This window comes from Drosophila suzukii (genome assembly GCF_043229965.1).
Source record: "Drosophila suzukii chromosome 2 unlocalized genomic scaffold, CBGP_Dsuzu_IsoJpt1.0 scf_2c, whole genome shotgun sequence".
Lineage (NCBI taxonomy): Eukaryota > Metazoa > Arthropoda > Insecta > Diptera > Drosophilidae > Drosophila > Drosophila suzukii.
The window spans coordinates 22,160,313-22,186,432 of NW_027255896.1; the positions used below are offsets into that span (position 1 = coordinate 22,160,313).

Here is a 26,120-nt window from a genome sequence, read left to right on the forward strand (position 1 = left end):
ATAGTGCTTTTATGAGTACAGCGCTTAAAAATTGGCTGGACACAGAAAACGTAAATATTCAGATAACAACAAGTAAAATTGGAGTATCAGATGTAGAAAGATTTCACAAAATTAACGAAAAAATACGTGTGATCGAGACCGGCGACAATCCGGAAAATAAACTTATGAAAATGGAAGTAATACTGTATACTTACAATCATAAAATAAAACACAATGCAACAGGTAGAACCCCAGCTGATATTTAAACCCGTTACTCGTAGAGTAAAAGGGTATACTAGATTCGTCGGAAAGTATGTAACAGGCAGAAGGAAGCGTTTCCGACCCCATAAAGTATATATATTCTTGATCAGGATCACTAGCCGAGTCGATCTAGCCATGTCCGTCTGTCCGTCTGTCCGTCTGACCGTCTGTCCGTCTGTCTGTCCGGATGAACGCTGAGATCTCGGAAACTATGAGAGTTAGGCTATTGAGATTTGGCGTACAGATTCCTGAGCTTCTTACGCAGCGCATGTTTGTTTCAGTAGACTGCCACGCCCACTCTAACGCCCACAAACCGCCCAAAACTGAAACTCCTACAGTTTTGATGCTAGATAGAAAATTTTAACTGAAATGTATTGTTCTCATCAATACCTATCGATTGACCTAAAAAAAAGTTTGCCACGCCCACTTAAACGCCCACAAACCGCGAAAACTTGTGACGCCCACAATTTGGATGCTAGATGAAAAATTTTAACTGAAATGTATTGGTGTCGTCAATACCTATCGATTGATCCAAAAATAAATTTGCCACGCCCACTCTAACGCTCATAACGCTTAAATCTGTCTACCGCCGGTAGGTGGCGCATTTTAATTTCGCTTTGCTGCTTGCATATCTGATTTCCATTTCCATTTCCCTTTGAGTAACGGGTATCTGATAGTCGAGGTACTCGACTATAGCGTACTTCCTTGTTTTATTTATGCAGGTACCCCTGCATATAATAGCCAAATTATAAAAGAAGCTAAAATAGAACAGCTTAATAAAAAACGACAACATTTTGAGGTAAATAACAAATTTAGAAAGGCTCCCATAATTCACGGGAAATTACACAATCCTTATAAAAAGACAGGAAATATAGAACAAATAGATAATGATCATTTTGAGGAAACTAACAGAGGTCAAAAAATAAAACATATATAGTCGCATATTTTTCGCTTTAGAAAGGGTATAGTTGCAGTGGCACGCGCCAACAGCGAAGAGAAAACAAAAGAAATCAAGTAAAGGGGCTGAGAAGAAGACTTGGTGCATTCTGTTTAAGTGATTGAAAGGGAAGCATTCATTTTAGATGTGCGCAGCAGAGTTACTTTAATCGTTTCTTTAAGTTAATATAATAAAGTCAATAATAAAAGTCAGTAAATAAAAGGTAAATATACGAATAAATAAGAAAAACGCATTTTTTAATCATATGCCCATACCTTTTTTTTAGAAGCGTTGGCCAAGGACTCCGAGGACCCGGACTCATGTTTGAGAAAGGCGATGACGAACGTAAAAAACAAACTAACAAAACAAAAAATTAAAAATACACTTGGTTCTCGCTTAACATCCTCGTGTTAAGCGAGAAATCCTCGAGTTAAGCGAAATCGTGTTAAGCGAAACATGGATTCAGTACAAAATACGGGGTTTCGTTCTTAGAATCAATCAATCAATCAAACTTGGTCTGTTTTTATTAAAGTTTCACACATTTGTTTAAAATTAGCCAAAAGCTATTATGTATATGCTTTTAATAAATGCATAACATTCAAACTTTCAAAATTAAAAGTTGGTATTAAATTAAAAAAGTTTCTTCAAATAATTAATTTACAGGTTAAACTTTATAGGAACTTTAAAATGTTAAAAAGTAAGGAGATCATATGTTTCTAACCATATCCAATGTGAAATGCAAATAAATTACTAATACATACATCTATACCTAAGCATTGAACGCTGCTCTGCCGGCGTCTCTGGCGGCGCAGCTACACTCTCAGTAGCTGTACAAGGTATTGTAATAGAGTTAAGAATTCATTGAATGCAAATGTTGGCTTAAATCTTATTGGGACAATATATATATATCACATGGCGACCGTGACTTGGTGGATCGGAATGCATCCACGGACATAGGACCAGGAAACATCCGCCGTCTACAGCTCAACTCGCGATTAGAAGATTACCGCGGAAGACGAGAATGGTCCAAATCAACAGGATCGGCACGACGGCTTGGATGAAAAAAAATAAAAAAGTCTGAGTGAGTAGAGTGTGAGGGATGGGGTAGATGCGGAGGTGTCGAACAAAAAAATTAAGAAAAGAGTTGCGCACAAAAAGTGGCAACTCTATACAAACACACCACCTTCCGCGTGGGCAACAACCCTAAAAATAACATGCAGAGCTTGATCATTTAAAATTAAGTCTCAAATATAAGCGCCACATATCACAACTCACTCAGCAAAAATGAAAATGATAAAAGAACGAATTTTATTAAAACATTCAAAAACAAGTGCCTCAACGACCAGCCGATTGCCCTGGACCACTGGAAAGCATACACTGTAACCACACATGTGCGATGACCGGCACCGGTACCGCCTGAGCCCAGAAAAGTAATAGTACAGGTAAATTCGATCAAAGTAATGAAATAAGTTATATAAGCACAATGGGATTGATCGGTACGAAAACAGTGAGCTCCACTGCAAACGTGATTAATAAAATAGAATAGACAAACATCGATCCCCATTTAACAAATATATTGTTATTGATAATTGTCATAATTTTGTGCGGATATATACTTTATAAAGCATACCTGTTACACAATAGGTGTATAACAAAAAGGGCCCTAAGCCATGGAAACGATCTAGATAAGATCTAAATGCATACGCACAACATTATGATAATTATAATAAAAATATATATTCAAAGATCTTGACATAAATATAGTGACGTGTCTGCACTGCGATTTCTCAACGGCCACCAGTTGAAAGATCGAAACCGTTTACAAATAAACAGAATCGCCAATTTCGGCTTTGATTAAAAACGATACAGAAGCTCGAGATCCCGCATTGCAAACAAACAAAGAAAATTGATTAAGTCCGAACGTCAACAATGACGTAATTCAATAAACGTAAAAATCCAATAAGATCGCAAAATCCAATAAGACCGAATTATGTAAACATAAACAAAGAAGTGGCGATCGCATCATCCACCTGCGATTGCGTCACCTAGAGCATGCACTAACAGTAAATTCTAAGACGCAAACCGAGGTTTCGTTCTAACCAATTCTGTAACATACAATTAGTCTTTTTCCAACGTTCTAATAAAGAACAACCAACGAATATAAAAAGATCTTCTAAAATTTTTATTCGGGCGAAGAACGACTCATGTAAATGGCGCAGTCGGTAGGATCTCTTTAAAAAATATCCTTGCGAAAAAAAAACAAAGTCGGGAGCTTACTGATCAATTAAAAGGATATTTCTTAACTACTAGGATATCCAGATCAGCGCGTGGAATTGCCCACAAGTAAGCAATTTATTCGACTAGCTCGGAAGTGCAACTAAGAGATCCGCAAAAGAACCTAAGTGCAAATTAAAGGCACTGAACAAATATTATAATAAATTAAACTTCAATCGACTACTGAATAAATCCAATTTGGTCAGTAATAAAGTTGAGTGGAATTTAATTAAACACAACAAAATGGACCAAGAACCACCAGCTCGACGAGTATATTAGCTATAGTATGGGCAACAAAAACCTTAAGACCCTATTTATTCGGAAGAAGATTTGAGATATTAAGTGACCATAAGCCGTTAGTCTGGCTAAACAATATCAAAGAACCTAATATGAAACTGCAAAGATGGAAGATAAGGTTAGGAGAATATGACTTCGAAATAAAATATTTAGAAGGAAAGCAAAATCACGTAGCCGATGCATTGTCAAAAATCAAAATTAACGAAGTATACTATGGCAGTAACAAAGCAACAGCACATAGCGCTGAAGAAGATAATGAAACAATTACTGAACAACCAATCAATCATTTCGCAAGACAGGTAGAAATGATTCGAAGCAATACAGAAGGTGAAGAAAGTGAAAATTATTTTAAGAAAGTCAAGATTAAAATAATGTTTAATGAATTAAACATCGAAAAAGCTAAGCAAATATTAATAAAACATTTTTGTACCAAGTCAAGTGCACTTTTCATCGAACACGACTCTGATTTTGAAATCATTCAAGAAGCTTGTAAACAGGTTATGAACACTACTACAAAAATTGTAAGAGCAGTAATTAAATTACAGGACAAAAACTTACGCTGAATTTAAAGAAATTATTGTTAGCAACCACGAAAAACTATTGCACCCAGGAATTGATAAAATGGTAAGGCTTTTCAAAGAAACCTATTATTATCCCGACTACCGGAATTTAATTCAGAATTTAATTAATGAGTGTAATGTTTGTAGCCAAGCAAAAACCGAACATAGAAAAACATCGCTTTTATTAAAAACAACTCCAGAAACAGAATTTTGTAGGGAAATTTACGTCGCAGATATTTACACGATCAAAAATAAAAATTACCTAACTTGTATTGATTTATACTCAAAATTTGGAAGCGCGATTGAATTAAACGGAATGGACTGGATGGAAGTTAAAAGAGGACTTTTTCGAATATTCAATTCAATGGGAAAACCCAGAACCTTGAAAACAGATAGGGATAGTGCTTTTATGAGTATAGCGCTTAAAAATTGGCTGGACACAGAAAACGTAAATATTCAGATAACAACAAGTAAAATTGGAGTATAGAATATAGAACAAATAGATAATGATCATTTTGAGGAAACTAACAGAGGTCAAAAAATAAAACATATATAGTCGCATATTTTTCGCTTTAGAAAGGGTATTGTTGCAGTGGCACGCGCCAACAGCGAAGAGAAAACAAAAGAAATCAAGAAAAGGGGGTGAGAAGAAGACTTGGTGCATTCTGTTTAAGTGATTGAAAGGGAAGCATTCATTTTAGGTGTGCGCAGCAGAGTTACTTTAATCGTTTCTTTAAGTTAATATAATAAAGTCAATAATAAAAGTCAATAAATAAAAGGTAAATATACGAATAAATAAGAAAAACGCATTTTTTAATCATATGCCCATACATTTTTTCAGAAGCGTTGGCCAAGGACTCCGAGGACCCGGACTCATGTTTGAGAAAGGCGATGACGAACGTGAAAAACAAACTAACAAAACAAAAAATTAAAAATACACTTGGCCCTCGCTTAACATCCTCGTGTTAAGCGAGAAGTCCTCGAGTTAAGCGAAATCGTGTTAAGCGAAACATGGATTCAGTACAAAATACGGGGTTTCGTTTTTAGAATCAATCAATCAATCAAACTTGGTCTGTTTTTATTAAAGTTTCACACATTTGTTTAAAATTAGCCAAAAGCTGTTATGTGTATGCTTTTAATAAATGCATAACATTCAAACTTTCAAAATTAAAAGTTTCTTCAAATAATTAATTAACAGGTTAAACTTTATAGGAACTTTAAAATGTTAAAAAGTAAGGAGATCATATGTTTCTAACCATATCCAATTTGAAATGCATTTGGTGGCATTGATAGTTTAAGCCAGTTTGTTTTAACATGTTTTCTTTTTTGGTGGCTCCTTATCAAAAATATCAGTTTTTTTCGTGTAAGAAGGAGGTTTTTAGCGTGTTAAAAGGGGGATGGGAGCAAATTTGTAACCGTGTAAGACCGAGTTCGTGCTAAAAGAGTCCGTGCTAAGCGAGGGCCAACAATTGTCCCTTAATTGAAATCTGAATAATTCGATCTAATTAAAATGAATTTAAATTACTAATACATACATCTATACCTAAGCATTGAACGCTGCTCTGCCGGCGTCTCTGGCGGCGCAGCTACACTCTCAGTAGCTGTACAAGGTATTGTAATAGAGTTAAGAATTCATTGAATGCAAATGTTGGCTTAAATCTTATTGGGACAATATATATATATCACATGGCGACCGTGACTTGGTGGATCGGAATGCATCCACGGACATAGGACCAGGAAACATCCGCCGTCTACAGCTCAACTCGCGATTAGAAGATTACCGCGGAAGACGAGAATGGTCCAAATCAACAGGATCGGCACGACGGCTTGGATGAAAAAAAATAAAAAAGTCTGAGTGAGTAGAGTGTGAGGGATGGGGTAGATGCGGAGGTGTCGAACAAAAAAATTAAGAAAAGAGTTGCGCACAAAAAGTGGCAACTCTATACAAACACACCACCTTCCGCGTGGGCAACAACCCTAAAAATAACATGCAGAGCTTGATCATTTAAAATTAAGTCTCAAATATAAGCGCCACATATCACAACTCACTCAGCAAAAATGAAAATTATAAAAGAACGAATTTTATTAAAACATTCAAAAACAACTGCCTCAACGACCAGCCGATTGCCCTGGACCACTGGAAAGCATACACTGTAACCACACATGTGCGATGACCGGCACCGGTACCGCCTGAGCCCAGAAAAGTAATAGTACAGGTAAATTCGATCAAAGTAATGAGATAAGTTATATAAGCACAATGGGATTGATCGATACGAAAACAGTGAGCTCCACTGCAAACGTGATTAATAAAATAGAATGGACAAATATCGATCCCCATTTAACAAATATATTGTTATTGATAATTGTCATAATTTTGTGCGGATATATACTTTATAAAGCATACCTGTTACACAATAGGTGTATAACAAAAAGGGCCCTAAGCCATGGAAACGATCTAGATAAGATCTAAATGCATACGCACAACATTATGATAATTATAATAAAAATATATATTCAAAGATCTTGACATAAATATAGTGACGTGTCTGCACTGCGATTTCTCAACGGCCACCAGTTGAAAGATCGAAACCGTTTACAAATAAACATAATCGCCAATTTCGGCTTTGATTAAAAACGATACAGAAGCTCGAGATCCCGCATTGCAAACAAACAAAGAAAATTGATTAAGTCCGAACGTCAACAATGACGTAATTCAATAAACGTAAAAATCCAATAAGATCGCAAAATCCAATAAGACCGAATTATGTAAACATAAACAAAGAAGTGGCGATCGCATCATCCACCTGCGATTGCGTCACCTAGAGCATGCACTAACAGTAAATTCTAAGACGCAAACCGAGGTTTCGTTCTAACCAATTCTGTAACATACAATTAGTCTTTTTCCAACGTTCTAATAAAGAACAACCAACGAATATAAAAAAATCTTCTAAAATTTTTATTCGGGCGAAGAACGACTCATGTAAATGGCGCAGTCGGTAGGATCTCTTTAAAAAATATCCTTGCGAAAAAAAAACAAAGTCGGGAGCTTACTGATCAATTAAAAGGATATTTCTTAACTACTAGGATATCCAGATCAGCGCGTGGAATTGCCCACAAGTAAGCAATTTATTCGACTAGCTCGGAAGTGCAACTAAGAGATCCGCAAAAGAACCTAAGTGCAAATTAAAGGCACTGAACAAATATTATAATAAATTAAACTTCAATCGACTACTGAATAAATCCAATTTGGTCAGTAATAAAGTTGAGTGGAATTTAATTAAACACAACAAAATGGACCAAGAACCACCAGCTCAAGGGCAACCACAAATTGGTGTGGCACCCAACCCATTGACGGAGCAAAACTTAAATCAACTTTTGTCCCAGATCCGGAATATTCCAACGTTTGAAGGAGATCCATCTACCCTAGGAACCTTTGTCAGAAGAGTTAACTACCTTTTGCGTCTGTATCCTACAACCCATGATCGACAGACAAGCGTTATATTTGGAGCAATTGAACTTCAAATCACCGGTGATGCCCAGAGGATTCTGCAAGTTCTACAAGTCAACAACTGGCCAGATCTTAGAGCAGCCCTAATCGACGAGTACAAAACGCAAACACCTGTGGAGGAACTATTAAGGCGATTATACTATACTAATTTTCAAGGTAATCTAAGAAAATTTTGTAACGAGATCGAGATTAAGCACTTAGTTATAAGCAACAAATTAGAACTTGAAGGAAATCCAAATGAATTAATATTGTACACAGAAGCAATGTTTAGGACTACAAAAAACCTAATACAACGAAAATTACCTGACAGAATTTGTATGACATTAGCAAGAAGCGATATTTCAACAGTACTTAAACTGAAACAAGCGGCTCAGCAAGAAGGGCTAATAAAATGAAAATTTAAAACATTATAACATCAATACTAATAAAATTCAAAAGCATGATCAAACAAATTATACACGTAACCCCTACCCTTACACTAATTTGTACAACACCCAGCTCTTTCAATTCAACCACACCACAACCAACCCCAAAGAATGGTTCCACAAAATTATAGGTTCCAATCGAATAACAGAAATAATACTTTTGACCAAAATAGGGGAAGTTACCAAGAGTTTCGAAGAAATTTAATTCAGGGACAGCAAAATAATACAATGAATCAAAGCCAACAGCCAAGTGGACCATCGGGCTCAGTACCCAACCAATCACAAAAGAGAGTTAGAGAAAGTAATAGTGGACACTCAAGAATGCAAGTAGACGAAAATTATCAACAAAATAAGCAGTACAAAGAAGATGTTTATAATGAAAATGAAAATTTTCCAATGCAAGCCTCGGACCAATTACGTACATAGAAATAACTATAAATAATCATAATTATCGTTGCCTCGTCGATACCGGTTCATCAATTAACTTAATGAAAAAGAATTTTCTCAACGGGAGCATACATAAAGATCCGACAATTATACGGACTATGACAGGGCATTATGAACTAAATGAATTTGAAAAAGTTGCACCTAATAGTTTATTTACTCAAGAACAAATATTTTATATTCACGACTTTTCTTCCAATTATGACATACTACTAGGACTATTAGTGGGCGCATTTTTTTACACAAAAACATTAGTTTGAAAAATCCAACACATATAAATGATTTTGAGGCATTGCTAAAATCTAAAAATTATACTGATGAAATAAATTATGCTGTTCAAAATGAATTAGCAGAGGGAAAAAGTTATCGCTTAGAACACTTAAATGAAGAAGAAAAAGTTAAATTATTAAAATTAATTAACCAATATAAATGCATTCAATATCGTGATGGTGAAAATTTGACCTTTACGAATGTTGTTAAGCATGAAATAAAAACTCATCATGAAAATCCAATTTATAAAAAACCGTATGGGTATCCTTTTTCATTTGAAAAAGAAGTTGAGTCTCAAATACAGGATATGTTAAAGCAAGGAATAAATAGGCACAGCCAATCACCTTATTGCAGTCCATTGTGGATAGTACCAAAAAAGAAAGATGCTTCAGGTAAACAAAAATTTAGACTTGTAGTAGACTATAGGGGCTTAAATGAGATCACTATTAGTGATAAATTTCCCATTCCCAATATGGACGAAATACTAGGCAAGCTAGGACGGTGTCAATATTTTACCACCATTGATTTGGCTAAAGGTTTCCACCAGATCGAAATGGACCAAAATTCCATAAACAAAACAGCGTTTTCCACAAAGTACGGACACTACGAGTACACACGAATGCCATTTGGATTAAAAAATGCACCTGCAACTTTTCAGCGATGCATGAACAATGTCCTTCGTGAATTAATAAACAAGCATTGCCTTGTATACTTGGACGATATAATTGTTTTCTCTACGTCCCTTGACGAACACCTTACTTCATTAAAAATTGTTTTTGAAAAACTTAAAAACGCTAATCTAAAATTACAACTAGACAAATGTGAATTTTTGAAAAAAGAAACAGAATTTTTGGGACACATAGTTGGACCAAACGGTGTAATGCCAAATCCAGAAAAAGTTAAGGCAATCAATAAATTTCCCATTCACAAAACTCAAAAAGAAATAAAATCATTTCTTGGTCTTTGCGGTTATTACAGAAAATTCATTCCAAACTTCGCAGACATTTCAAAACCTTTAACTAAATGTTTAAAAGCTGGTTCTAAAGTGACATTCAAAGATGATACATTTATTGCAGCATTCAATAAATTAAAACAACTAATCATAAACAATCCCATACTGATTTGTCCAGACTTTGGAAAAAGGTTTCAATTAACTACTGATGCTAGCAACTTTGCATTAGGAGCAGTTCTTTCTCAATCAGTTACATTAGTAGGACTCTAAATGCACATGAAGAAAACTATAGTACAATTGAAAAAGAATTATTAGCTATAGTATGGGCAACAAAAACCTTAAGACCCTATTTATTCGGAAGAAGATTTGAGATATTAAGTGACCATAAGCCGTTAGTCTGGCTAAACAATATCAAAGAACCTAATATGAAACTGCAAAGATGGAAGATAAGGTTAGGAGAATATGACTTCGAAATAAAATATTTAGAAGGAAAGCAAAATCACGTAGCCGATGCATTGTCAAAAATCAAAATTAACGAAGTATACTATGGCAGTAACAAAGCAACAGCACATAGCGCTGAAGAAGATAATGAAAATTTAATAACAATTACTGAACAACCAATCAATCATTTCGCAAGACAGGTAGAAATGATTCGAAGCAATACAGAAGGTGAAGAAAGTGAAAATTATTTTAAGAAAGTCAAGATTAAAATAATGTTTAATGAATTAAACATCGAAAAAGCTAAGCAAATATTAATAAAACATTTTTGTACCAAGTCAAGTGCACTTTTCATCGAGCACGACTCTGATTTTGAAATCATTCAAGAAGCTTGTAAACAGGTTATGAACACTACTACAAAAATTGTAAGAGCAGTAATTAAATTACAGGACAAAAACTTACGCTGAATTTAAAGAAATTATTGTTAGCAACCACGAAAAACTATTGCACCCAGGAATTGAAAAAATGGTACGGCTTTTCAAAGAAACCTATTATTATCCCGACTACCGGAATTTAATTCAGAATTTAATTAATGAGTGTAATGTTTGTAACCAATCAAAAACCGAACATAGAAAAACATCGCTTTTATTAAAAACAACTCCAGAAACAGAATTTTGTAGGGAAATTTACGTCGCAGATATTTACACGATCAAAAATAAAAATTACCTAACTTGTATTGATTTATACTCAAAATTTGGAAGCGCGATTGAATTAAACGGAAAGGACTGGATGGAAGTTAAAAGAGGACTTTTTCGAATATTCAATTCAATGGGAAAACCCAGAACCTTGAAAACAGATAGGGATAGTGCTTTTATGAGTATAGCGCTTAAAAATTGGCTGGACACAGAAAACGTAAATATTCAGATAACAACAAGTAAAATTGGAGTATCAGATGTAGAAAGATTACACAAAATTAACGAAAAAATACGTGTGATCGAGACCGGCGACAATCCGGAAAATAAACTTATGAAAATGGAAGTAATACTGTATACTTACAATCATAAAATAAAACACAATGCAACAGGTAGAACCCCAGCTGATATTTTTATTTATGGCCCTCGCTTAACATCCTCGTGTTAAGCGAGAAGTCCTCGAGTTAAGCGAAATCGTGTTAAGCGAAACATGGATTCAGTACAAAATACGGGGTTTCGTTTTTAGAATCAATCAATCAATCAAACTTGGTCTGTTTTTATTAAAGTTTCACACATTTGTTTAAAATTAGCCAAAAGCTGTTATGTGTATGCTTTTAATAAATGCATAACATTCAAACTTTCAAAATTAAAAGTTGGTATTAAATTAAAAAAGTTTCTTCAAATAATTAATTAACAGGTTAAACTTTATAGGAACTTTAAAATGTTAAAAAGTAAGGAGATCATATGTTTCTAACCATATCCAATTTGAAATGCATTTGGTGGCATTGATAGTTTAAGCCAGTTTGTTTTAACATGTTTTCTTTTTTGGTGGCTCCTTATCAAAAATATCAGTTTTTTTCGTGTAAGAAGGAGGTTTTTAGCGTGTTAAAAGGGGGATGGGAGCAAATTTGTAACCGTGTAAGACCGAGTTCGTGCTAAAAGAGTCCGTGCTAAGCGAGGGCCAACAATTGTCCCTTAATTGAAATCTGAATAATTCGATCTAATTAAAATGAATTTAAATTACTAATACATACATCTATACCTAAGCATTGAACGCTGCTCTGCCGGCGTCTCTGGCGGCGCAGCTACACTCTCAGTAGCTGTACAAGGTATTGTAATAGAGTTAAGAATTCATTGAATGCAAATGTTGGCTTAAATCTTATTGGGACAATATATATATATCACATGGCGACCGTGACTTGGTGGATCGGAATGCATCCACGGACATAGGACCAGGAAACATCCGCCGTCTACAGCTCAACTCGCGATTAGAAGATTACCGCGGAAGACGAGAATGGTCCAAATCAACAGGATCGGCACGACGGCTTGGATGAAAAAAAATAAAAAAGTCTGAGTGAGTAGAGTGTGAGGGATGGGGTAGATGCGGAGGTGTCGAACAAAAAAATTAAGAAAAGAGTTGCGCACAAAAAGTGGCAACTCTATACAAACACACCACCTTCCGCGTGGGCAACAACCCTAAAAATAACATGCAGAGCTTGATCATTTAAAATTAAGTCGCAAATATAAGCGCCACATATCACAACTCACTCAGCAAAAATGAAAATTATAAAAGAACGAATTTTATTAAAACATTCAAAAACATGTGCCTCAACGACCAGCCGATTGCCCTGGACCACTGGAAAGCATACACTGTAACCACACATGTGCGATGACCGGCACCGGTACCGCCTGAGCCCAGAAAAGTAATAGTACAGGTAAATTCGATCAAAATAAAGAGATAAGTTATATAAGCGCAATGGGATTGATCGATACGAAAACAGTGAGCTCCACTGCAAACGTGATTAATAAAATAGAATGGACAAATATCGATCCCCATTTAACAAATATATTGTTATTGATAATTGTCATAATTTTGTGCGGATATATACTTTATAAAGCATACCTGTTACACAATAGGTGTATAACAAAAAGGGCCCTAAGCCATGGAAACGATCTAGATAAGATCTAAATGCATACGCACAACATTATGATAATTATAATAAAAATATATATTCAAAGATTTCTCAACGGCCACCAGTTGAAAGATCGAAACCGTTTACAAATAAACAGAATCGCCAATTTCGGCTTTGATTAAAAACGATACAGAAGCTCGAGATCCCGCATTGCAAACAAACGAAGAAAATTGATTAAGTCCGAACGTCAACAATGACGTAATTCAATAAACGTAAAAATCCAATAAGATCGCAAAATCCAATAAGACCGAATTATGTAAGCATAAACAAAGAAGTGCGATTGCGTCACCTAGAGCATGCACTAACAGTAAATTCTAAGACGCAAACCGAGGTTTCGTTCTAACCAATTCTGTAACATACAATTAGTCTTTTTCCAACGTTCTAATAAAGAACAACCAACGAATATAAAAAAATCTTCTAAAATTTTTATTCGGGCGAAGAACGACTCATGTAAATGGCGCAGTCGGTAGGATCTCTTTAAAAAATATCCTTGCGAAAAAAAAACAAAGTCGGGAGCTTACTGATCAATTAAAAGGATATTTCTTAACTACTAGGATATCCAGATCAGCGCGTGGAATTGCCCACAAGTAAGCAATTTATTCGACTAGCTCGGAAGTGCAACTAAGAGATCCGCAAAAGAACCTAAGTGCAAATTAAAGGCACTGAACAAATATTATAATAAATTAAACTTCAATCGACTACTGAATAAATCCAATTTGGTCAGTAATAAAGTTGAGTGGAATTTAATTAAACACAACAAAATGGACCAAGAACCACCAGCTCAAGGGCAACCACAAATTGGTGTGGCACCCAACCCATTGACGGAGCAAAACTTAAATCAACTTTTGTCCCAGATCCGGAATATTCAAACGTTTGAAGGAGATCCATCTACCCTAGGAACCTTTGTCAGAAGAGTTAACTACCTTTTGCGTCTGTATCCTACAACCCATGATCGACAGACAAGCGTTATATTTGGAGCAATTGAACTTCAAATCACCGGTGATGCCCAGAGGATTCTGCAAGTTCTACAAGTCAACAACTGGCCAGATCTTAGAGCAGCCCTAGTCGACGAGTACAAAACGCAAACACCTATGGAGGAACTATTAAGGCGATTATACTATACTAATTTTCAAGGTAATCTAAGAAAATTTTGTAACGAGATCGAGATTAAGCAGTTAGTTATAAGCAACAAATTAGAACTTGAAGGAAATCCAAATGAATTAATATTGTACACAGAAGCAATGTTTAGGACTACAAAAAACCTAATACAACGAAAATTACCTGACAGAATTTGTATGACATTAGCAAGAAGCGATATTTCAACAGTACTTAAACTGAAACAAGCGGCTCAGCAAGAAGGGCTAATAAAATGAAAATTTAAAACATTATAACATCAATACTAATAAAATTCAAAAGCATGATCAAACAAATTATACACGTAACCCCTACCCTTACACTAATTGGTACAACACCCAGCTCTTTCAATTCAACCACACCACAACCAACCCCAAAGAATGGTTCCACAAAATTATAGGTTCCAATCGAATAACAGAAATAATACTTTTGACCAAAATAGGGGAAGTTACCAAGAGTTTCGAAGAAATTTAATTCAGGGACAGCAAAATAATACAATGAATCAAAGCCAACAGCCAAGTGGACCATCGGGCTCAGTACCCAACCAATCACAAAAGAGAGTCAGAGAAAGTAATAGTGGACAATCAAGAATGCAAGTAGACGAAAATTATCAACAAAATAAGCAGTACAAAGAAGATGTTTATAATGAAAATGAAAATTTTCCAATGCAAGCCTCGGACCAATTACGTACATAGAAATAACTATAAATAATCATAATTATCGTTGCCTCGTCGATACCGGTTCATCAATTAACTTAATGAAAAAGAATTTTCTCAACGGGAGCATACATAAAGATCCGACAATTATACGGACTATGACAGCGCATTATGAACTAAATGAATTTGTAAAAGTTGCACCTAATAGTTTATTTACTCAAGAACAAATATTTTATATTCACGACTTTTCTTCCAATTATGACATACTACTAGGACTATTAGTGGGCGCATTTTTTTACACAAAAACATTAGTTTAAAAAATCCAACACATATAAATGATTTTGAGGCATTGCTAAAATCTAAAAATTATACTGATGAAATAAATTATGCTGTTCAACATGAATTAGCAGAGGGAAAAAGTTATAGCTTAGAACACTTAAATGAAGAAGAAAAAGTTAAATTATTAAAATTAATTAACCAATATAAATGCATTCAATATCGTGATGGTGAAAATTTGACCTTTACGAATGTTGTTAAGCATGAAATAAAAACTCATCATGAAAATCCAATTTATAAAAAACCGTATGGGTATCCTTTTTCATTTGAAAAAGAAGTTGAGTCTCAAATACAGGATATGTTAAAGCAAGGAATAAATAGGCACAGCCAATCACCTTATTGCAGTCCATTGTGGATAGTACCAAAAAAGAAAGATGCTTCAGGTAAACAAAAATTTAGACTTGTAGTAGACTATAGGGGCTTAAATGAGATCACTATTAGTGATAAATTTCCCATTCCCAATATGGACGAAATACTAGGCAAGCTAGGACGGTGTCAATATTTTACCACCATTGATTTGGCTAAAGGTTTCCACCAGATCGAAATGGACCAAAATTCCATAAACAAAACAGCGTTTTCCACAAAGTACGGACACTACGAGTACACACGAATGCCATTTGGATTAAAAAATGCACCTGCAACTTTTCAGCGATGCATGAACAATGTCCTTCGTGAATTAATAAACAAGCATTGCCTTGTATACTTGGACGATATTATTGTTTTCTCTACGTCCCTTGACGAACACCTTACTTCATTAAAAATTGTTTTTGAAAAACTTAAAAACGCTAATCTAAAATTACAACTAGACAAATGTGAATTTTTGAAAAAAGAAACAGAATTTTTGGGACACATAGTTGGACCAAACGGTGTAATGCCAAATCCAGAAAAAGTTAAGGCAATCAATAAATTTCCCATTCACAAAACTCAAAAAGAAATAAAATCATTTCTTGGTCTTTGCGGTTATTACAGAAAATTCATTCCAAACTTCCCAGACATTTCAAAACCTTTAACTAAATGTTTAAAAGCTGGTTCTAAAGTGACATTCAAAGATGATACATTTATTGCAGCATTCAATAAATTAAAACAACAAATCATAAACAATCCCATACTGATTTGTCCAGACTTTGGAAAAAGGTTTCAATTAACTACTGATGCTAGCAACTTTGCATTAGGAGCAGTTCTTTCTCAGGATAACAAACCAATCAGTTACATTAGTAGGACTCTAAATGCACATGAAGAAAACTATAGTACAATTGAAAAAGAATTATTAGCTATAGTATGGGCAACAAAAACCTTAAGACCCTATTTATTCGGAAGAAGATTTGAGATATTAAGTGACCATAAGCCGTTAGTCTGGCTAAACAATATCAAAGAACCTAATATGAAACTGCAAAGATGGAAGATAAGGTTAGGAGAATATGACTTCGAAATAAAATATTTAGAAGGAAAGCAAAATCACGTAGCCGATGCATTGTCAAAAATCAAAATTAACGAAGTATACTATGGCAGTAACAAAGCAACAGCACATAGCGCTGAAGAAGATAATGAAAATTTAATAACAATTACTGAACAACCAATCAATCATTTCGCAAGACAGGTAGAAATGATTCGAAGCAATACAGAAGATGAAGAAAGTGAAAATTATTTTAAGAAAGTCAAGATTAAAATAATGTTTAATGAATTAAACATCGAAAAAGCTAAGCAAATATTAATAAAACATTTTTGTACCAAGTCAAGTGCACTTCTCATCGAACACGACTCTGATTTTGAAATCATTCAAGAAGCTTGTAAACAGGTTATGAACACTACTACAAAAATTGTAAGAGCAGTAATTAAATTACAGGACAAAAACTTACGCTGAATTTAAAGAAATTATTGTTAGCAACCACGAAAAACTATTGCACCCAGGAATTGAAAAAATGGTACGGCTTTTCAAAGAAACCTATTATTATCCCGACTACCGGAATTTAATTCAGAATTTAATTAATGAGTGTAATGTTTGTAACCAATCAAAAACCGAACATAGAAAAACATCGCTTTTATTAAAAACAACTCCAGAAACAGAATTTTGTAGGGAAATTTACGTCGCAGATATTTACACGATCAAAAATAAAAATTACCTAACTTGTATTGATTTATACTCAAAATTTGGAAGCGCGATTGAATTAAACGGAAAGGACTGGATGGAAGTTAAAAGAGGACTTTTTCGAATATTCAATTCAATGGGAAAACCCAGAACCTTGAAAACAGATAGGGATAGTGCTTTTATGAGTATAGCGCTTAAAAATTGGCTGGACACAGAAAACGTAAATATTCAGATAACAACAAGTAAAATTGGAGTATCAGATGTAGAAAGATTACACAAAATTAACGAAAAAATACGTGTGATCGAGACCGGCGACAATCCGGAAAATAAACTTATGAAAATGGAAGTAATACTGTATACTTACAATCATAAAATAAAACACAATGCAACAGGTAGAACCCCAGCTGATATTTATACCCGTTACTCGTAGAGTAAAAGGGTATACTAGATTCGTCGGAAAGTATGTAACAGGCAGAAGGAAGCGTTTCCGACCCCATAAAGTATATATATTCTTGATCAGGATCACTAGCCGAGTCGATCTAGCCATGTCCGTCTGTCCGTCTGTCCGTCTGTCCGTCTGTCCGTCTGTCCGTCTGTCCGTCTGACCGTCTGTCCGTCTGTCCGTCTGTCCGTCTGTCTGTCCGGATGAACGCTGAGATCTCGGAAACTATGAGAGCTAGGCTATTGAGATTTGGCGTACAGATTCCTGAGCTTCTTACGCAGCGCAAGTTTGTTTCAGTAGACTGCCACGCCCACTGTAACGCCCACAAACCGCCCAAAACTGTAACTCCTACAGTTTTGATGCTAGATAGAAAATTTTAACTGAAATGTATTGTTCTCAACAATACCTATCGATTGACCTAAAAAAAAGTTTGCCACGCCCACTAAAACGCCCACAAACCGCGAAAACCTGTGACGCCCACAAATTGCATGCTAGATAAGAAATTTTAACTGAAATGTATTGGTGTCGTCAATACCTATCGATTGATCCAAAAATAAATTTTCCACGCCCACTCTAACGCCCATAACGCTTAAATCTGTCTACCGCCGGTAGGTGGCGCATTTTAATCTCGCTTTGCTGCTTGCATATCTCCATTTCCCTTTGAGTAACGGGTATCTGATAGTCGAGGTACTCGACTATAGCGTTCTTCCTTGTTTTATTTATGCAGGTACCCCTGCATATAATAGCCAAATTATAAAAGAAGCTAAAATAGAACAGCTTAATAAAAAACGACAACATTTTGAGGTAAATACCAAATTTAGAAAGGCTCCCATAATTCACGGGAAATTACACAATCCTTATAAAAAGACAGGAAATATAGAACAAATAGATAATGATCATTTTGAGGAAACTAACAGAGGTCAAAAAATAAAACATATATAGTCGCATATTTTTCGCTTTAGAAAGGGTATAGTTGCAGTGGCACGCGCCAACAGCGAAGAGAAAACAAAAGAAATCAAGTAAAGGGGGTGAGAAGAAGACTTGGTGCATTCTGTTTAAGTGATTGAAAAGGAAGCATTCATTTTAGATGTGCGCAGCAGAGTTACTTTAATCGTTTGTTTAGTTAATATAAGTTAATATAATAAAGTCAATAATAAATGTCAATAAATAAAAGGTAAATATACGAATAAATAAGAAAAACGCATTTTTTAATCATATGCCCATACATTTTTTTAGAAGCGTTGTCGAAGGACTCCGAGGACCCGGACTCATGTTTGAGAAAGGCGATGACGAACGTGAATAACAAACTAACAAAACAAAAAATTAAAAATACACTTGGCCCTCGCTTAACATCCTCGTGTTAAGCGAGAAGTCCTCGAGTTAAGCGAAATCGTGTTAAGCGAAACATGGATTCAGTACAAAATACGGGGTTTCGTTTTTAGAATCAATCAATCAATCAAACTTGGTCTGTTTTTATTAAAGTTTCACACATTTGTTTAAAATTAGCCAAAAGCTGTTATGTGTATGCTTTTAATAAATGCATAACATTCAAAGTTTCAAAATTAAAAGTTGGTATTAAATTAAAAAAGTTTCTTCAAATAATTAATTAACAGGTTAAACTTTATAGGAACTTTAAAATGTTAAAAAGTAAGGAGATCATATGTTTCTAACCATATCCAATTTGAAATGCATTTGGTGGCATTGATAGTTTAAGCCAGTTTGTTTTAACATGTTTTCTTTTTTGGTGGCTCCTTATCAAAAATATCAGTTTTTTTCGTGTAAGAAGGAGGTTTTTAGCGTGTTAAAAGGGGGATGGGAGCAAATTTGTAACCGTGTAAGACCGAGTTCGTGCTAAAAGAGTCCGTGCTAAGCGAGGGCCATCTATTGTCCCTTAATTGAAATCTGAATAATTCGATCTAATTAAAATGAATTTAAATTACTAATACATACATCTATACCTAAGCATTGAACGCTGCTCTGCCGGCGTCTCTGGCGGCGCAGCTACACTCTCAGTAGCTGTACAAGGTATTGTAATAGAGTTAAGAATTCATTGAATGCAAATGTTGGCTTAAATCTTATTGGGACAATATATATATATCACATGGCGACCGTGACTTGGTGGATCGGAATGCATCCACGGACATAGGACCAGGAAACATCCGCCGTCTACAGCTCAACTCGCGATTAGAAGATTACCGCGGAAGACGAGAATGGTCCAAATCAACAGGATCGGCACGACGGCTTGGATGAAAAAAAATAAAAAAGTCTGAGTGAGTAGAGTGTGAGGGATGGGGTAGATGCGGAGGTGTCGAACAAAAAAATTAAGAAAAGAGTTGCGCACAAAAAGTGGCAACTCTATACAAACACACCACCTTCCGCGTGGGCAACAACCCTAAAAATAACATGCAGAGCTTGATCATTTAAAATTAAGTCTCAAATATAAGCGCCACATATCACAACTCACTCAGCAAAAATGAAAATTATAAAAGAACGAATTTTATTAAAACATTCAAAAACATGTGCCTCAACGACCAGCCGATTGCCCTGGACCACTGGAAAGCATACACTGTAACCACACATGTGCGATGACCGGCACCGGTACCGCCTGAGCCCAGAAAAGTAATAGTACAGGTAAATTCGATCAAAATAAAGAGATAAGTTATATAAGCGCAATGGGATTGATCGATACGAAAACAGTGAGCTCCACTGCAAACGTGATTAATAAAATAGAATGGACAAATATCGATCCCCATTTAACAAATATATTGTTATTGATAATTGTCAATAGGTGTATAACAAAAAGGGCCATAAGCCATGGAAACGATCTAGATAAGATCTAAATGCATACGCACAACATTATGATAATTATAATAAAAATATATATTCAAAGATTTCTCAACGGCCACCAGTTGAAAGATCGAAACCGTTTACAAATAAACAGAATCGCCAATTTCGGCTTTGATTAAAAACGATACAGAAGCTCGAGATCCCGCATTGCAAACAAACGAAGAAAATTGATTAAGTCCGAACGTCAACAATGACGTAATTCAATAAACGTAAAAATCCAATAAGATCGCAAAATCCAATAAGACCGAATTATGTAAGCATAAACAAAGAAGTGCGATTGCGTCACCTAGAGCATGCACTAACAGTAAATTCTAAGACGCAAACCGAGGTTTCGTTCTAACCAATTCTGTAACATACAATTAGTCTTTTTCCAACGTTCTAATAAAGAACAACCAACGAATATAAAAAAATCTTCTAAAATTTTTATTCGGGCGAAGATCGACTCATGTAAATGGCGCAGTCGGTAGGATCTCTTTAAAAAATATCCTTGCGAAAAAAAAAAAAAGTCGGGAGCTTACTGATCAATTAAAAGGATATTTCTTAACTACTAAGATATCCAGATCAGCGCGTGGAATTGCCCACAAGTAAGCAATTTATTCGACTAGCTCGGAAGTGCAACTAAGAGATCCGCAAAAGAACCTAAGTGCAAATTAAAGGCACTGAACAAATATTATAATAAATTAAACTTCAATCGACTACTGAATAAATCCAATTTGGTCAGTAATAAAGTTGAGTGGAATTTAATTAAACACAACAAAATGGACCAAGAACCACCAGCTCAAGGGCAACCACAAATTGGTGTGGCACCCAACCCATTGACGGAGCAAAACTTAAATCAACTTTTGTCCCAGATCCGGAATATTCCAACGTTTGAAGGAGATCCATCTACCCTAGGAACCTTTGTCAGAAGAGTTAACTACCTTTTGCGTCTGTACCCATGATCGACAGACAAGCGTTATATTTGGAGCAATTGAACTTCAAATCACCGGTGATGCCCAGAGGATTCTGCAAGTTCTACAAGTCAACAACTGGCCAGATCTTAGAGCAGCCCTAATCGACGAGTACAAAACGCAAACACCTGTGGAGGAACTATTAAGGCGATTATACTATACTAATTTTCAAGGTAATCTAAGAAAATTTTGTAACGAGATCGAGATTAACAGTTAGTTATAAGCAACAAATTAGAACTTGAAGGAAATCCAAATGAATTAATATTGTACACAGAAGCAATGTTTAGGACTACAAAAAACCTAATACAACGAAAACTACCTGACAGAATTTGTATGACATTAGCAAGAAGCGATATTTCAACAGTACTTAAACTGAAACAAGCGGCTCAGCAAGAAGGGCTATACGAAGAAAATGAAAATTTAAAACATAATAACATCAATACTAATAAAATTCAAAAGCATGATCAAACAAATTATACACGAAACCCCTACCCTTACACTAATTTGTACAACACCCAACAATTTAATCCTGGCCCAGCTCTTTCAATTCAACCACACCCCAACCAACCCCAAAGAATGGTTCCACAAAATTATAGGTTCCAATCGAATAACAGAAATTATACTTTTGACCAAAATAGGGGAAGTTACCAAGAGTTTCGAAGAAATTTAATTCAGGGACAGCAAAATAATACAATGAATCAAAGCCAACAGCCAAGTGGACCATCGGGCTCAGTACCCAACCAATCACAAAAGAGAGTCAGAGAAAGTAATAGTGGACAATCAAGAATGCAAGTAGACGAAAATTATCAACAAAATAAGGAGTACAAAGAAAAAAAAATTGAAAATTTGACCTTTACGAATGTTGTTAAGCATGAAATAAAAACTCATCATGAAAATCCAATTTATAAAAAACCGTATGGGTATCCTTTTTCATTTGAAAAAGAAGTTGAGTCTCAAATACAGGATATGTTAAAGCAAGGAATAAATAGGCACAGCCAATCACCTTATTGCAGTCCATTGTGGATAGTACCAAAAAAGAAAGATGCTTCAGGTAAACAAAAATTTAGACTTGTAGTAGACTATAGGGGCTTAAATGAGATCACTATTAGTGATAAATTTCCCATTCCCAATATGGACGAAATACTAGGCAAGCTAGGACGGTGTCAATATCTTACCACCATTGATTTGGCTAAAGGTTTCCACCAGATCGAAATGGACCAAAATTCCATAAACAAAACAGCGTTTTCCACAAAGTACGGACACTACGAGTACACACGAATGCCATTTGGATTAAAAAATGCACCTGCAACTTTTCAGCGATGCATGAACAATGTCCTTCGTGAATTAATAAACAAGCATTGCCTTGTATACTTGGACGATATAATTGTTTTCTCTACGTCCCTTGACGAACACCTTACTTCATTAAAAATTGTTTTTGAAAAACTTAAAAACGCTAATCTAAAATTACAACTAGACAAATGTGAATTTTTGAAAAAAGAAACAGAATTTTTGGGACACATAGTTGGACCAAACGGTGTAATGCCAAATCCAGAAAAAGTTAAGGCAATCAATAAATTTCCCATTCACAAAACTCAAAAAGAAATAAAATCATTTCTTGGTCTTTGCGGTTATTACAGAAAATTCATTCCAAACTTCGCAGACATTTCAAAACCTTTAACTAAATGTTTAAAAGCTGGTTCTAAAGTGACATTCAAAGATGATACATTTATTGCAGCATTCAATAAATTAAAACAACTAATCATAAACGATCCCATACTGATTTGTCCAGACTTTGGAAAAAGGTTTCAATTAACTACTGATGCTAGCAACTTTGCATTAGGAGCAATTCTTTCTCAGGATAACAAACCAATCAGTTACATTAGTAGGACTCTAAATGCACATGAAGAAAACTATAGTACAATTGAAAAAGAATTATTAGCTATAGTATGGGCAACAAAAACCTTAAGACCCTATTTATTCGGAAGAAGATTTGAGATATTAAGTGACCATAAGCCGTTAGTCTGGCTAAACAATATCAAAGAACCTAATATGAAACTGCAAAGATGGAAGATAAGGTTAGGAGAATATGACTTCGAAATAAAATATTTAGAAGGAAAGCAAAATCACGTAGCCGATGCATTGTCAAAAATCAAAATTAACGAAGTATACTATGGCAGTAACAAAGCAACAGCACATAGCGCTGAAGAAGATAATGAAAATTTAATAACTACTGAAAAACCAATCAATCACTTCGCAAGACAGGTAGAAATGATTCGAAGCAATACAGAAGGTGAAGAAAGTGAAAATTATTTTAAGAAAGTCAAGATTAAAATAATGTTTAATGAATTAAACATCGAAAAAGCTAAGCAAATATTAATAAAACATTTTTGTACCAAGTCAAGTGCACTTTTCATCGAACACGACTCTGATTTTGAAATCATTCAAGAAGCTTGTAAACAGGTTATGAACACTACTACAAAAATTGTAAGAGCAGTAATTAAATTACAGGACAAAAACTTACGCTGAATTTAAAGAAATTATTGTTAGCAACCACGAAAAACTATTGCACCCAGGAATTGAAAAAATGGTAAGGCTTTTCAAAGAAACCTATTATTATCCCGACTACCGGAATTTAATTCAGAATTTAATTAATGAGTGTAATGTTTGTAACAAAGCAAAAACCGAACATAGAAAAACATCGCTTTTATTAAAAACAACTCCAGAAACAGAATTTTGTAGGGAAATTTACGTCGCAGATATTTACACGATCAAAAATAAAAATTACCTAACTTGTATTGATTTATACTCAAAATTTGGAAGCGCGATTGAATTAAACGGAAAGGACTGGATGGAAGTTAAAAGAGGACTTTTTCGAATATTCAATTCAATGGGAAAACCCAGAACCTTGAAAACAGATAGGGATAGTGCTTTTATGAGTATAGCGCTTAAAAATTGGCTGGACACAGAAAACGTAAATATTCAGATAACAACAAGTAAAATTGGAGTATCAGATGTAGAAAGATTACACAAAATTAACGAAAAAATACGTGTGATCGAGACCGGCGACAATCCGAAAAATAAACTTATGAAAATGGAAGTAATTCTGTATACTTACAATCATTAAATAAAACACAATGCAACAGGTAGAACCCCAGCTGATATTTTTATTTATGCAGGTACCCCTGCATATAATAGCCAAATTATAAAAGAAGCTAAAATAGAACAGCTTAATAAAAAACGACAACATTTTGAGGTAAATACCAAATTTAGAAAGGCTCCCATAATTCACGGGAAATTACACAATCCTTATAAAAAGACAGGAAATATAGAACAAATAGATAATGATCATTTTGAGGAAACTAACAGAGGTCAAAAAATAAAACATTACAAAACAAACTTCCAGAGACAAAAGAAAGTTAATAAAAGTAAATATTTGCAGGAGGACCCAGATCAAGACCCAGCGCTTTGACTTTCATCTTTCTGACATCAACGTTAATAATAATGATGCCAATGGGTAACAACCAATTTATAGAAATTAACCCAATAAAATCATACAATGGCTATTTGTTATTTATGACCGACACAATCAACATCCCAGATAGTTTTGAATACCATTGTCTCACAATTAATATTACAAAAACGGAAGAAACTTACAAAAATTTGCTATCACAAGCGTTTGGCTTTAAGGAAATAATGCAGATTAAATATTTAACAGAAAAACTACATAGAGAAATGAATGGGTTAAAAATTGCTAGGAGAAACAAAAGAGGATTAGCTAATTTTGTAGGAACAGCTTATAAATATCTTTTTGGAACATTATATAATAATGATAAAGAAGAATTAGAAGAAAAAATCAATGTAATAGCTCAAAACAGTGTACAGGTAAACGAACTAAATAATATAATCGATACAGTTAACAAAGGCATCGATATAATAAACAAGCATCTCGAATACCACGAAAACGAAAAAATTCTTGAATTATTGGTTTTTAATTTAGAACATTTCGCAGAATACATTGAAGACCTGGAAATGGGAATGCAGTTAGCAAGATTAGGAATATTCAACCCAAAGTTATTAAAACACGACTACTTGACAAACATTAATTCTGAGATACTTCTGAACATAAAAACCTCAACTTGGCTTAGGTCAGATTCAAACGAAATTTTAATTATATCCCACATACCCAGAGAAATAAAGAAACTTCCCGTATACGAAATATTACCTTATCCAGATGAAAATAATAAAATATTACAAGATATCACCCAAAACAAATATTACGTATACAGAAATAGTTTGTATAACAAAGAAACAAAAAAACCTGTTACCAACACATGTCTTTTAGGTCTCGTTAATCAAACAGATACTAGTTGCAGGTACACAAAAACGCTCTTAACTACCCAAATTAATTATGTCGAACCAAATATCATAGTTACATGGAATTTGTCAAAAACTATTCTAAACCAAAATTGTATTAAAAATGAAATTGTAATTGAAGGAAACAATATGATCAAAATACACAATTGCTCAATTGCAATTAACGATTTATCCATAAGCAATTATAATTCTGACTACACACAAAGCATATACACAAGAAATAATGTCACCAAATTAGACCCAATATCATACATACAAGCAAAAGAAATATTTTTTGAACAAAAT

The 26,120-nt window shown here is 34.6% G+C and overlaps 1 long non-coding RNA gene across 3 annotated transcripts; it reads left to right on the top strand.

Moving 5' to 3' along the window:
• Nucleotides 1–545: 545 nt before the first annotated feature.
• On the top strand, nt 546–23,977 carry LOC139354049 (uncharacterized). 3 transcript variants are annotated; one of them, XR_011605153.1, is made up of 3 exons: nt 546–5,087; nt 5,150–12,146; nt 12,268–23,977. It is a non-coding gene; the product is annotated as an uncharacterized lncRNA (long non-coding RNA). The 3 variants fall into 3 exon arrangements; XR_011605152.1 differs by having other exon boundaries at nt 1,441–5,087; nt 5,150–5,918; nt 6,040–23,977; XR_011605151.1 differs by having other exon boundaries at nt 5,150–23,977.
• The last annotated feature ends 2,143 nt before the right edge of the window (nt 23,978–26,120 follow it).